The 14,955-nt window shown below is 44.7% G+C and overlaps 1 protein-coding gene across 5 annotated transcripts in view; it reads right to left on the reverse strand.

The window, feature by feature from the left end:
- GTF2I (general transcription factor IIi) overlaps positions 1 to 5,665 on the reverse strand; it is a 98,888-nt gene extending 93,223 nt beyond the window's left edge. For 4 of the 5 annotated variants that reach the window (XM_069486233.1, XM_069486229.1, XM_069486231.1 and 1 more), the window contains exon 1: positions 4,826 to 5,664. The gene's annotated coding sequence lies outside the window, so the exon portion shown is untranslated. Of the gene's footprint in view, positions 1 to 4,825 lie in introns of all 5 variants that reach the window. The other variant, XM_069486228.1, reaches the window with a different exon arrangement.
- Positions 5,666 to 14,955: the final 9,290 nt, after the last annotated feature.

Here is a 14,955-nt window from a genome sequence, read left to right on the forward strand (position 1 = left end):
CTCAGATTTCATCTATCAAACTGTCAATTTCTAGTAAAAACATTTAAGTGAGGTTAACTTTTAGCATTTAAGTGAAGCCTGGCCACAAATTCTACATAGCTAAGCTTTTCTTACCTGCTTTAATTGCCCTGAAAGGGCAAAGAAACTGCAATTATTCCTAACTTCTTTACTCATTTCTAGCTCAACTATATCAACATCCTCAGTGAAGAAAGAAGGCACTATCTCTAAAATTTATGATAGCTTAAGATATGAAATAGGTGGAGTGAACTTATGTGTTCTTGGCCAACCAGTTCCAGAAAGCTATTTTTCGATTATAAATTCACTATTTGCATGGTAGACATGATTAGTTTCTATGACACAAATCATAGGCCCTATCTACTACCCAGAGCTCATTTTAACCAGATACCCTCTCACCAAACTCTTCACTACTGTTTCTCCAATTGTACCATAATATAATCACTTATAGTACTTAAAAAAAAATTATTTGCTATACTACAAAACCAATGTAACAGTGTCACAAGAGGAAAATCCCATGATGAGCCAGTCCTTGCCCCCCCTCACAAAGTTTACAGTCTCCAGAGCTTTTGGAGTTTAACCTTGCAGTAAATATTACCAGTAAAATTTTTACTCCCTCAGAATATTTAATTTCCCAAAAGTATTTATAATAGCATTTTTATGGCTAATATTTATTGAGTGCTCTATGTCAGATATCCTAAGCACTTTAACTCATTCAAATCTTCACAATAACCCTTAAAAGAGAAACAGGTTCTATAATCATCATCCCCATTTTTTAAAATGGGGAAACAGCCCCACGGATGTGAATGAAGAGGAACTGCGCAAGGTGACACGGGCAAGAAATGGCAAGCACCTGAATCTGAATCCAGGCGGTCCGAGTTAAGAACCTGCATCTATACTCACCAAGACATAAACTCCCTCCATTATAAATCGGTCTTCCCTCTCACAATATACTTTTTAAGTAAATTAATTCTTTAAAAATCCTGTATAGTTTTTAATCAAGTTACAACCAAGGAACAATGAGCCACTCCTCCAAACTCTCTGACAATCCCTGGAGATACCAAACTTTCTCTTACTTTCTCACTAGGCCAAAGTGGTAAAAAGTAGATGAGTAATGCCAGAAATGAGCACAGAATGCTAAGACAAGAATTGTAGAAACAAAGAAGAAAAAAGAAAAAAAAAAAAAAACAGGAAAACTGTAGTGGCAAGAGTCCCAGCTAAGGACAGAAGGAAAAGGTAAAGGCCAAAAGAGGAACGAGTGGGAGATGAAGAACATCAAGATAATACCTTCATCATCTCCAATGATTTACCCATGCTTTTTACAGTATACATACATTCTCTAAAATCATAATTAGTCTTGTTCCCCAAGGCAGATAGTCTCAGGTACACTTTGGTTAACTATTATTCTTTATGTTGCTCTGGCGCCATGTTAAGCCTACTGATTACAAAGACTCTCAATTTTAGAATTATAATGAGCAACTGATTAACTGCATTTCCCTTCTTTTCAGTTTTTAACAATGAATAAGCTCAACCCTAACAAGTGTACAGAACTTTTAAAAAAAAATGCTATCAGTGATCTTTAGTAGATTGTTATTAATAATTCTTGTCAAAAAACATTTCTAAAAAGTGAAATAATGTTCTCAAAGTATTATTTCTGAAACTCTTCAAAAATGCTTTCCCTTGGACTTACATAAAAATGATTTGGGCTGGGCGCGGTGGCTCCCGCCTGTAATCCTAGCACTCTAGGAGGCCAAGGCGGGTGGATTGTTTGAACTCAGGAGTTCAAGACCAGCCTGAGCAAGATCGAGACCCCGTCTCTACTAAAAATAGAAAGAAATTATATGGACAGCTAAAAATATATATAGAAAAATTAGCCAGGCATAGTGGCACATTCCTGTAGTCCCAGCTATTCAGGAGGCTGAGGCAGGAGGATTGCTTAAGCCCAGGAGTTTGAGGTTGCTGTGAGCGAGGCTGACACCACGGCACTCTAGCTCGGGCAACAGAGTGAGACTCTGTCTCAAAAAAAAAAAAAAAAAAATGATTTTATTTGATCAGCATCTATTTAAGCCAGTGGTAAGACAATTTCATGTTAATTATGCCACAATAGTTATGGATTGCAAAAATTCCTATTTATATAGTTAAAAAATGCATGTTTTCAATAAAGAATGAAATGGTAGAAATGAATTAGTTGGAATGAAAGGCATATATCTGGTCACCAGTAATAACAGAAAAGGTTAAGTGTTTAGTAATTTTTCAGTGAACTCCTTAGATAATAACAACCTGGAGGGGAGACCTCGTCTTTTATATTTTATGTTTTGGAACACACCATCCATCCATGGGTCATCGAAAAGGATAGAACACAACTGTAAACTAATCCCATTCCTCCTACCTAATTTGCAATTACTTTCCCCAGAAAGAAATCCATAATAATTTTAAGAAAACCTAAAAATCTTTCTCAACAAGACTTGTCCCACAAGAAAAAGAACCCCCAACACCTACATTTTAATGCCAAAGTCTCTGTAGTCATATTCTTAAAAGTAAGCCAAATCTGTGGAGGAGTCTTTGTATACCACCTGCCCCTCCCCCCATCTCAAAGCCAAAATTCCAATCTCTGGCCTTATCATCCAAACCTGCTTTAGGCATCTGAGAGATGATGTAACAAATGTCTTGCTGTGACTAAATCAATAAATGAATGAGTGTGGGAAAAAAAGCCAAGATTATTTAGATTTCCAATTTTGTTCTGCACTTAAATCCATGGCCCCTTTTTAAACTGGAGATTAAACTTTTACTTTTGTCATGGCTAACAAAGAAATTCTCAACTCTCAGCCAGTTTTCCAAGCAACCTACAGTAAGCAATCCAAATTAGCTTTGATTCTTTAAGAGTCAGTTTTAATGTAATGAAAAGCAAAAAATTTCCCTCACTTAATTTTGCACCACTGTGAATGGTTCTCAAGGTGCCGTCCCAGGAGCAGCAGTCATCACCACCACCAGGGAGAAATGCAAATTCTCGGGCCCCACACAGACCTGGAGAATTAAAATCTCTGGAGTCCGGCCCAGCAAGTGTTTTAACAAGCCAGCCCTCCAGGGGTGCCAAAGCGCGCTGGCGTTTGAGAACGCCGGCTTCTGGGTGAAGACTCATACTGCCCAGGTTCATTTGCTGGGTGAGCAAGAGTAAATTCCCCAACTTCTCTAGACTTGTTCCTCACGTATAAAGTGGAATTACGGGTTGTTAGGAGGATTAAATAAGAAAAATGCTGTATACGTAAAGTGCTCAGGAGCCAGCCCTGGCACAGAAGACACACTCAAACGTTAGCTGTTGGCACTCCTATATGCAAGACACTGTGGCGATGCCAATCTGAAAGGGACAGTGGAGGGACAGAAACAAAGGCGGACGAGCTTTCCCCTCGGTCCTCCGAGTTTAACACCTAGTGGCTAGGCCAGACACCTGTGCACAGGCAGAGCCCGACACACTCCTGCAGGAAATAAAAGCGCCCTCCGGGGGAGGGGCAAACTGACCGGGCCACTAAGAAGAGGAAAGGACACATTCTGAGCAGACAATTTAAGAGAAGACCTTAAAGAAGTGATTACATGAGTAAGAAAGATTTTCATAGCCTCAGAGAAGAAAAAGTCACTCCAGCCTAAAGGGTGCGAGCCTAGATCCCAAGAAGCAGGAGAAACGAAAGCGCGAGGCAGCAGCCCCCAGAAAATCCTACAGCACGAAATAAAAGCAGCCATCCCAAATCGCAGGCCTCCGCAGGGCACTCTACCTGCACGTTCGCATTTGCAAGCTAACTTCCCCTTTTGTCCCCGAGCGCCGGAGTTCCCGTCCGCCCAGCGGGCCGGCCGAGCCATTGTCTGCAGCCAAGTGGAATTTAAAAGAGGTGAGAAGTCAGCACCCGGTCGCGCGTCCGTCCCCACATTCCCAGCCGCAAATAAGCGCAAAAACGTAACTCGGAGGGGGGACGCGATTAGCTTAATTAAAAAGCAGAACTTGGATAAGGAAAAGTGGAGGGCGAAAGCGGGGAAAGAGAACAGAGCTTTTTGAAATTCCCCTTCTCCCTCTGGGTCCCCGTCGCCTGGGTGCCGGCCGAACCCAGACGGCTAGTTTTCATGGCCTTGAGGCTGGAGTTTTCCTTCCGGTCATTGTGCTTATTTCCCCCAAAGAACGTGCCCCGCGGGGCAGGCGCGCCGGGCCGGCCCGGGACAAAGCCCACTGCGGGCTCCACCTGGGAGCGGGGCGGGCCCGCGTGCTCCCCGCCCCCCGCCGCAGTTGCCAGGCAGCGCGCGGCACCGCCCCCGCGCCGGCCGGCCAATCCCGCGCGTCTGCTGCCCCGGCGCAGGAGCCCCAGATACACCAGGCGAGCGCGACCCCACGGCGCGGGCCTGGCACCGCGCGCGCCCCCGCACCGCCGCGCCGGCCAATCAGCGAGGCGGGGCATGCGCAGCCCGCAGGCTCGCTCGCGCGCGGGCCGCACGCGCGAGGCGCCCCCCCCCAACGCCGGCCGGCGCGCGCGCCCCTCCCCCACGCGCACCCAGGCGCGCGCGTGCAACTGTCGTCCCCCGCGACCGCGTCCGTCCCGCCCCACCCCCACGCCTCATCTCGCCCGCTGCCGAGGGCCGGCGGGGGCCCGGGTGGGGCGAGGTGGGGGGGCCGGGCGCCCCCGAGGCCCCTCGCCGCCCACGGCCGACCACGGTTCCCAGGCCCCTGTCTGTGCAGGCCCCGGCGAGGCAAAGTCTCGAATAAAGGCCCTGTTCGAAATGGCCACCGAGGCGGGGGCGGGGGGCCGGGGATGAGGCGAGAGGGACTCACCCGAGTGCAGCCACCTCCAGGCAGCGCCGGGGCCGGGGTGCCGAAGGGAAGCGAGTGTGGGACGCGCGCGCGCTGCGGCCGCCGCGGAGCAGCCTCGGCTGAGGCAAGCTGGTGAGCGGACAGGAGGTGAGAGGGCGAGGGGCCCGTGCGTCTCGGCCGCGCTCCTGTCACCGCCGCATGGCCGCCCCGGCAGGGCCTCGCTCAACGCCTTGATCCGATCACGGGGGACAGAGGGAGAAGCCGGGGTTACCGCGGCAGGCGGGCGGCCACGGCTAGAGAGCGCGTGCGGGGAAGCGGGGGGGCGACCGGTGGCCCCTTTTCTCTGCTCTCCGAGCTTCTCTCTCACCCTCCTCCTCCTTTTTTTTTTTCTTTTTTTTTTGTTCTTCGAAGACGCGCTGCGCGTGCGCAACCGCAGCGCCGCCCAGCGGGAGTTGTAGTTTGTGGTTCGTCCGCACCAACGCGGCGACGGGGACGGCGGACTACAACTCCCAGGAAGCCTCGCGCCGGCGAGCCCAGAGCCCGAGGACGAGGCGAGCGCGGCGCCCGGCCCTCTCCGGCAAGGACTGTCAATGGAGGCGCGGGTGGTGGGAGCAAGAACATGGCTGCACCTGGGGCCTGTGCGGCCGCTCGGGTGGGGGAGGGGAGCTGGGGTGTAGGGACGGAAATCTAGCCCAGTGGTGGCTCTAGCCTCCTCCGTGCTGCGCTCCGGACGGCCTCTGCCGCGCTGCAAGCCTCCCACATTCTCTTGCACCCGAGATTCCCTGCAAATTGCGAGGCCAGGACACGGCCGAAGACGGGGAGCCCCGAGCCGGCCTTTCGCCCTCTGTGCTCCGCTGAGGGAGTCCCTCCGCCCTGCACCACCCTCCGTTAAGTGTTTTCAAAGCTTGCCTCTAAAGCGACAATTGCCCCAACTTAGGACAGGCGAGGGGAGGGGACTTTGTGTATTTATTCCTTACCCATCCCCACTGCCAGGTTTTGCCCACCGTCTGTCTCTCACTCATCATTTAGAAGGAAAGTTGAAGGGGGAAAGCTATGGAGTGGAAGCCGAAAGCCTGACTTGTAGCCCCTGTTTTGTTCTGTCAACCGCTGAACAATTTGACTCAAACCCCTCCCCGAGATTATTTTTTGCTTCTCAACTTTAATTCGTGATTTTTGAAAATGGTGAGAGACATGACCGTTCACCGAAGTCAAACTCGAAAACCCCAAGTGCGAAGATTTTAGATATAAAGCACAAAATTGAGTGGTTTTGTGATTCCACCACCACCGGGGATTCGGGCCACACTGGCCATCCTCCCCCACCCGCTGCTTCTCGGTAGGTGGCGACCACGACGTTGTTTCCAGCCTCCAAGCCTTTGTCGCTCGCGAGAGAAAACTTTCCGAGCAGCCACTCTTTTGATGTAGGTCCAAAACCTTTCCTTTGAATTTGGGTTCACAGATTAGCATTCTCCCGTCTTCTTTCTTGCATACACCGCACCCATAAAGCCTCATCAAGAATTTTTGTGTTGGATTTCTTTAAAATACATGAAGAATTTAAAGATACCTGTGAAGCAATCTGATTTACAGAAGGCTTCTACATTTTTGCGATTTCCCCCACAAAGTCTACAGTCATTTTGTCCTTAATTCGATCGTGACTCTCCGTGGTCAGCTCTCTCCAAAGCCATTCGTTAAGGTTGCATAAGAATAATTTTCTTTTTGCATTCGTATTTCATTGACATTTTGGAATATTTAATTAAATTTCGTATTCTCAATACCACGTGCCACTGACATATGTTTAGGAATGAACTTATCTCCTGAGAGGAGCCTACAACTCACCTGGTAAGAGCAGCCAGCCTACCAGATGCCAACAATCAGCTGTTGTGGACATCAGTGACCATGTTTTGTGCAGAGGGTGGTTTTTCCCGGTTGGGGGAATGTCAGGTTGATGTCAGCCAAAGGAGGATTCACTGGGTATGGCGGCCTCACGAAGTAGCTTTTGGGAGGGTGTTTGTTACAAAGTGAGTTAGTAAAGAAGTTCATTTAGTCAAGCAAGATACATTTGTCATCATGACAACATTTGGGAGGTAGTCCCTTTCTTCCCATGAATTTGCTTAACAGTTCAGAGTGGAATTTTGCTGCGTCTTCATAAACAACTTCAATTTCTTTGACATTGAAGCAGTTCTTAAAACTGTTAGATAAACATTAGTTGGTTGTGAATTGCCTCTTGTCAGAAAGCTGTCTCAGTTGAGACAATGAACAGTGTGTGGGGACAAAGACTTTTTCTTAGCATACTGCCATTGAGGTTTGTAACCCTCAAATTCCTCCTATCTTATGGTCATAAATAGTGTGTGTTTCCAGTCTTCACTAAGGCCTGGCTTGCCACCTTGGCAGTCCCCAATAGGGACACTTGCTGCTATTCCTTGATCAATTTCTCCCTCACCTTAGCAGTACAGATGCTACATTAATTGTGGTCATAGTTTAAGCCACTTTCTCTGCATAGCCAGGGTTTTTTCCCAACATAGGATCACATTGCTGTTTTGGGGGTTGAGCAACAGACGAAATAGTTGATTTGTGTCCAGAAATGATGTAGTATGGAATCTTCCTGTAAATGCTAGAATCACACAGGATGCATGTACCAAGAGATGCACACCCAACTGAGGCTGCAGGAAGAGAAGATTTGCAGCTCTCAGCTCATACTCACTCAGGACATAAGTGCACCAAGTCCAACAGTTGGCAGAACCATCCATGCTATTTCAATTATTTCTCTCTCTTTTTTAATGTTTAGCTTAGTGTATACAGTTCTGCAAGTAAGTGGCCATATGATATGACTTCTCCATTCTTCTGTAGCGTGGGATACAAAGCCAAGTCAAATAGGCCTTGGCCATGCTACGGATGGATCTGGATGAAATGTGAGCTCTTCCACCAACTCAAAAGCATGTTCACCTAGACTCTCACCTTAGAGCCTATTGACTACTTTTAAATAGCACGTGATCATGGGACCCTCAATAGGAAACAACTGAATATCCATGCTAACAGAACCACACTCACACCGCTTTGTCAAGATCATTATTGGAATCCCATAGTGCTCTTTTTAAAGATGTTCTTCTGAATCCCAACCGAATGATCTTTTTGTGACTGTCATGTATTTTAGATTTCCCAAAACCATAATTCTGGCAAAAATTCAGGTACTCTTGACACATCTATTTCTCACAACATATCTGGGCTTTTTTTTTTTTTTTTTTTTTGAAACAGAGTCTCGCTCTGTTGCCCGGGCTAGAGTGCCGTGGCATCAGCCTAACTCACAGCAACCTCAAACTCCTGGGCTCAAGCAATCCTCCTGCCTCAGCCTCCCAAGTAGCTGGGACTACAGGCACACACCACTGTGCCCGGCTAGTTTTTCTATTTTTAGTAGAGACAGGGTCTTGCTCTTGCTCAGGGTGGTCTCGAACTCCTTAGCTCAAGTTATCCTACCACCTCGGCCTCCCAGAGTGCTGGGATTACAGGCGTGAGCCACCAAGCCCGGCCACATCTGGGCTTTTGATGAATGCCGAACAGAGTTCTTTCTCCCTTAACTCTGCTTGATACAGGCCCGATATCTTCTGGGCCCAATTTCTTGTTTTTCTTTGCAATATACATAGTACAGTATAAAATCTCTATATAGAGAATGGGATTTAAAACAAATATCCTTTGTAAGATAATAGTTTGATCCTTTAGACAGTGTTCAGTTAGGATTTGCACAACCCAGTCCATATCACTTGAGTAGGGTCACTGGACATCTTTGCTGTCAGGTAGATGTACGCACTCTAGCAGATAGCTCCTTTATTATTACAGTGACACTTTTTAAAATTGATTGTAAAACACTGTTTTTGAACAGCTTTTTGTTTAAATGATTTGAATACCTAGAATCCTGGATGAATGACCTTTTACAGTATGTATAGTCCTCAAACACTTCCAAAGGTGGAAAAAAATGAAATCCAAGTTATAATTTATTTATAATAATTAATAATGTAGATGTGATCTAAATAGACCTTCCATAGCCTTGGTATGCCTTTTGTGCAAGCGTCTGCCCTATACAGTAAAACTAATGTTCATGTAACACCAGTCAAAATAGTTTTATTTGTTAGTTTAATAGGATTTAGATGAATATTATTTTCTCTTTAGTATTCTGTTAATATTGTTGTTTTGCAATGTAATTTTTAAAAAGAAATACAGTATTTTCCCTGCCTTCCTTAGGGATTTAGGGAAATTAGATGCTATGTAGAGGAAAATACTTTCTAAATTGTTAAGTGTTATATAAATATTAGACAGTATTACTTAGCATTCAAGATATTTTTTAAAAATATGAAAAAAATGTCCATGTTTCTTTTCTAACTAAAGAAATACAGTAGTCCCCCCCCCCTAATCTGTAGGGGACATTTCTAAGACCCAGTGGATGCCTGAAACCTTGGGTAGTACCAAACCCTATATATACTATGTTATTTCTTAGACATACATACTTATGATAAAGTTTAACTTATAAACTAGGCACACTAAGAGATTAACAACAAGTAATAATAAAATAGAACAATTACAACAATATATTGTAATAAAAGTTATGTAGAGGTGATCTCTGTCTCTGTCAAAATATCTTATTGTACTGTACTCACCCTTCTTCTTGTGATGATGTGAGAATCTATTCCTGAATCTGTGTAACCATCCCTTACTTGCAGTAAATGGCTTGGTGTCCCTCGTTTTAGGGGATCCCTGGCTGAAGTCTTCGTATAGGCTCAGTGCTTTCTGGCGCAACACGTTGCTGTCAATCGGAACACGTCTTCTGTTCATGTCTTCCAGCCACACATGCAACGCCTGTTCCATCTTAACTAAGCGCTTATCACGCACCGTGGCTGTCACTTTTGCAGTTGGAGGTGAGACAGCAAAACTGGCACGAATTTCTTTTTCCTTCTTCACAATTTCACGGATGGAAGATTCATTCTTGCTGTAGATCTTAGCCACCTCAGCATAGGATTTTTTTTCTTTCCTTATTAAGTCCAGAACTTTCACCTTTTCACTTAGAGGAAGCACTTTACGGCTTCTCTTTGGCATACTACTACCAGCATCACTACTCTTGTGCTTTGGGGCCATTATGGAGTAAAATAAAGGTGACTTGAACACAAGCACTGCGATACTGTTGATCTGATAACCGAGACAGCTCCTAAGTGACTAATGGGTGGGAGGCGTCTATCGTAGTCCCCCCCTTATCCGTAGTTTCACTTTCAGCAGTTTCAGTTACCCACGGTCAACCGCGGTCCAAAAATAGCTGAATACAGTACAATAAGATATTTAGAGAGAGAGAGAGACCACATTCACGTAACTTTTATTACAGTATATTGTTATAATTGTTAGAACAATTATGTATAACCCATATATATAATATGTACAGCCTATAGCCTTGCAACATATCACTCATAATATCAAAAGAAGGAAAATCTAGGTTGAATGCTGAGAACAAACGCCCAAAGTCCTTCCTTCTGTCTTTTTGTTTCCAATGTTGACTTCACATCCTGTTTCTTAATTCTTTATCTTTGAGTGTACCAAACCTTTCCCCTTTTTCTGGTGAATCATAGCAACGTTTTTAACCCCCTTCAAGACCTTGTGTTTATTATAGTAATACTTAAGGTAGATACTCTTGGGATAAAGGGAATTTTTGAACAGTGGATTGGGGGTGGGGGAAAAAGAAGCCAGTAATAATGATGCTATTTGAATGTGAAATTAGCCCACCATCAGTGTGACAAGTACTTTCAATTGTTTTCCCAGCAGTGGGAAGGTGTTATTCATTCTCCCCCCCCCCCGCCCCCCCCCTATAATCCTAGGGCTGATCGGGAGGCTCTGGGTTATACCTGGAGCCCTAGGCTGACTTCGATCATACCAGCAAACAGCTTTCCAATCCCAGATGAACTCAGATTGGCCCCAAGATAATGGAAGAAGGCGAGAGGCACCGGTGAGCAACAGGGAAAAAAATCAGAGCACCAGACCACCTGTGCCCTCCTTAAATGTGTGATAATGGCTAACATTTATGCAGCATTCCTTCCGTGCCACACACGGTGCTCAGCATTGAATGGATTAGCTCATCGCCTGCTGACAAGAACCCCCTGCGGTAAGTGCTCAGAACCTCCCCCTATGCTAAAAAGGCTCAGAAAGGTTAAGTGACTTAGCCTAGGATACACAGATGGCAGAACCAGATTCTCATCTAAGCCTGCCTGTATCCAAAGCCTGAATTCCTAACTACTGCAGCCATCTTAGCCAGGCAAATATTTTCTTTTTGTTTCTGTTTTTTCTTGTTTATTTCATAATACTTAATTCTTTTCTCTCTTTTTTTTTTTGTCTTTCTTTCTTTTTTTTTTTTTCATTTTCTTTTCATTTGCCACTCTGATCCAAGACTCACAGGCAAATATGATGAGTGAATCCAAAACAATGTACACTCAGGTAAATGTGTCAAGATGGTACAAGAAATTTGGATATAAAGCAGGAAATTCTTGGAGGAAGTAGCATTTGCAATGAATATTAAAGGATGGATGGAATTTTTTAAAATAAGATAAATATGATTTTTTTTTTCAAAGGGGGGCGGGTATACTCTCTTAGCCCTCTACCACCTGTAATCAAAGGCATCCTTCCAGGAAAAAAAATGCCTATACTGGTACATACACATCCTTTAAAAATGTATAGAAATGAAATCATACTGTGCATTTTCCTCTAACCAGTCTCCTCATAATAGACATCTAGATGGTTTCTTGTATTTTTGCAATGTTAAGTGGCTTGGCATGTTTTATGAGTGTACCTTTAAAGCAAATTTAGCGGCAAAATTATCACATCAAAGGAGCTGTGCACCTAAAATTTTGATACATATTGCCAATTTGCCCTCCAAAAAGATTGCACCACTATATGTACATACCATGAACAGGGTATAAAAATGCCCATTTCCCCCACACCTGCCCATTTCTGAAGGGAAGCAACATTTTACAGCAGTCCTGACATTCACATTAATTATGAGCAAAGTTGAGCATCTTTCCATATTTTTATTAACCATTTGCACTTCTGTTTCTGCAAACAATGTGTGTTTTGCATCATCACAATTAGGTCCTTTGCTCCCCCCCCCTTATTCTCTCGAATGAGGACTTTATAAATGAAAAAATACTGCCTTTTGTTCTGTTGTGCATACTACAAGTATTAATCCGTTTGTCTTTTGACTTTTGTGGCATTTTTTTTTTTTGTATTGTTATAGTGAAGTTTCATTTTTTAAAAGTCAAATTTATCAACTTTTTCCTTAACGGCTTCGACGTTATAAATAGTGAGAAATAGTGAGAAAAGCCTCTCCTCCACCCCAAGAATTAGTTACACACACACACACACACACACACACACTTTTCCCACACCAAGATCTGTCCCTTTCTCTCTAATCTGTTCTCGCGTGTTTGCTTGGCTGTCGTGGTCTGTCCTTTGCAGGGCGCTTCCTCCCGACCTGGCTCGCAGCCCTGGAGCCCCAGCCCCCGGCGCCCTGGCCCGCGGGCACCCTCGCCTGTGGCTGCGCTCCCCGCTGCGGTCGCCTCCGGGACGCGGTGGCAGCGCCCGCGGCTCGTCACTTCCCCTGCAGCCCGGGCCATCGGCTGGCAGGCGGCGACGGAAGTCTTCCTCCGCCCGCCCCCAGAGCTCTGCCCTTCGCCGCCGGCTGCTCCAGTGCCGGGGGGCGCCCGGCTCTAAAATCCCAGAAGCACGTGGGGCGAGGGCGTGTTCTGGGGGGCACCCCGGGCCTGGCCGAGGAGGTGGGGGACAGGGCCGGTGACACCGCTGAGTCCTAATGCAATCCCCCGCGCAGCTGGGACCCACGGGCATTTCCATGCAGTTTGCAGACCAGGGAACATAAACAGCTTAGAACAAAAGCTCCGCTAAGTGCAGCTGACAGTTCTGTTTCCCCTTATAAGTTGAACTGGCCAACAGATATTCTGGTTTTATGGTTAGGTCTGTGTGAGCCTGGTTAGTATGAGCTGGCCTTCCTTGCCCTGTCCTGTTGAGCGGGACAGCAAGCCTCAGCGCCCACCCACACGCCCCGAAGTGAACAGCGAAAGGGGTTTCCCTTTAACATGCTCTTGCAGTCTTTCTAACTAGCCGAAGAGAAAGTCTTGGTTTGGGATGGATTTGTTTTTGTTTTCTTGCGGTATAATATAAAGGACATAAAATTTGCTATATTTTTATATATATTATTTATCTATATATGTATTTTTTTTTTAGAGGCAGGATATCTCTGTCGTCTGGGTAGAGTGCAGTGGTGCGATCACAGCTCACTGCAACTTCAAATTCTTGGGCACAAGCCATCCTCCTGGCATGCCTGGCTAATTTTTTATTTTATTTATTTATTTTTTTTTTTGGAGATGGGGGTTCTCACTGTGTTGCCCAGCCTGGTCTCAAACTCACGGCCTTAAGGGTATCCTCCTGAATCCACCTCCCAAAATGCTGGGATTACAGGCATGAACCACTGCACCTGGCTAGATTGACCATTTTAACCATTTTTAACCCTACAATTCAGTGTCATCAAGTACATTCACTGTGTTTTGCAACCATCGCCACTATTTCCAGAATTTTTTCATCATCCAAACAAAAACTCTGTACCCATTAAGCAGTAATGCTCTCCCCCCAGCCCTTAGTAGTAACCTCTATTCTACTTCTTCTTTCTATGAATTTGCCCATTCTAGATACCTTGTATAAGTGGAATCATACAGGATCTGTCCTGTGTCTGGCTTGTTTCAGTTAGCGTAGTGATTTCAGTGCTACATATTGTAGCATGTATCCGAACTTCATTCCTTTTTAAGGCAGAATAATAACATTGTGTGTATATACCACATTTTACTCATCCATTCATCTGTTGATAGATACTTAAGTCGTTTCCACCTTTTGGCTATTGCAAAAAATGCTGCTCTGAACATTAGTGTACAGGCAGTATCTGCTGGAGTCCCCGTTTTCATATCTTTTGGATATAAACCTAGGAAAGGAATTGTTGGGTCACATGGTAATTCTATATTTAACTATTTGAGGAACCATTGAACTTATCCACAGCGACTGCAAAATTTTACGTTCCCACCAGCAATGTACTAGGGTTCCAATGTCTCCACTTCCTTGTCAACATTTATTATTTTCCATTTTTGTTTGTTGGTGTTTTGAGTTTTTTAATACTAGCCATCGTAATGGATGTGAAATGATATTGAATTGTGTTTTTGATTTGCATTCCCTTAATGTCTAAGGAAGTTAAGCATCTTTTCATACTCTCATTGATCATTTGTGTATCTATAGGAAATGTCTATTAAAGTCCTTTGACCATTTTATAATTGGGTTGTTTGTCTTTTTGTTATGGCTTTGTAGTAGTTCTTTATATATTCTAGGTATTAATCTCTTATATATGATTTGCAAATATTTTCTCCCATTCTGTGTGTTGTCTTTTCACTCTCTTGATGGTGTCTTTTTTTTTTTTTTTTTTTTTTTTTTTTGGTGAGACAGGGTCTCGTTATGTCACCCTGGGTAGAGTGCAGTGGCATCATCATAGCTCACTGCAACCTCCAACTCTGGGCTCACATCCTCCTGCCTCAGCCTCCCAAATAGCTGGGACTACAGGCACATACCACCACACCTGGCTAATTTTTCTACTTTTTGTAGAGACAGGCAGGGAGTTCTTGCTCTTCCTACTCAGGCTGATCTTGAACTCCAGATCTCCAGTGATCCTCCTGCCTCAGCCTCCCAAAGTGCTAGGATTACAGGCATTTTCTTTTTATGCATAAAAGTTTTTAATTTTAATGAAGTAGCATTTACCTAGTTTTTTTTATTTGCCAGTGCTTTTGGTGTCATATGTAAGAAACCATTGCTAGATCTCAGGTCATGAAGATAGTCTCCTGTGTTTTCTTCTAAGAATTGGGTAGTTTTGTCTCTTAAACTTAGGTCTGATCCATTTTTAGTTAATTTCTCTATATGGTATAGGGTAAGGGTCTAATTTCATTCTTTTTTTTTGGAGACAGAGTCTCGCTCTGTTGCCTGGGCTAGAGTGCCGTAGTGTCATCCTAGCTCCCAACAACCTCAAACTCCTGGGCTCAAGCAATCCTCCTGCCTCAGCCTCCCAAAATGCTGGCATTACTGAT

The sequence above is a fragment of the Eulemur rufifrons genome, chromosome 14 (assembly GCF_041146395.1).
Source record: "Eulemur rufifrons isolate Redbay chromosome 14, OSU_ERuf_1, whole genome shotgun sequence".
Taxonomy (NCBI): Eukaryota; Metazoa; Chordata; class Mammalia; order Primates; family Lemuridae; genus Eulemur; species Eulemur rufifrons.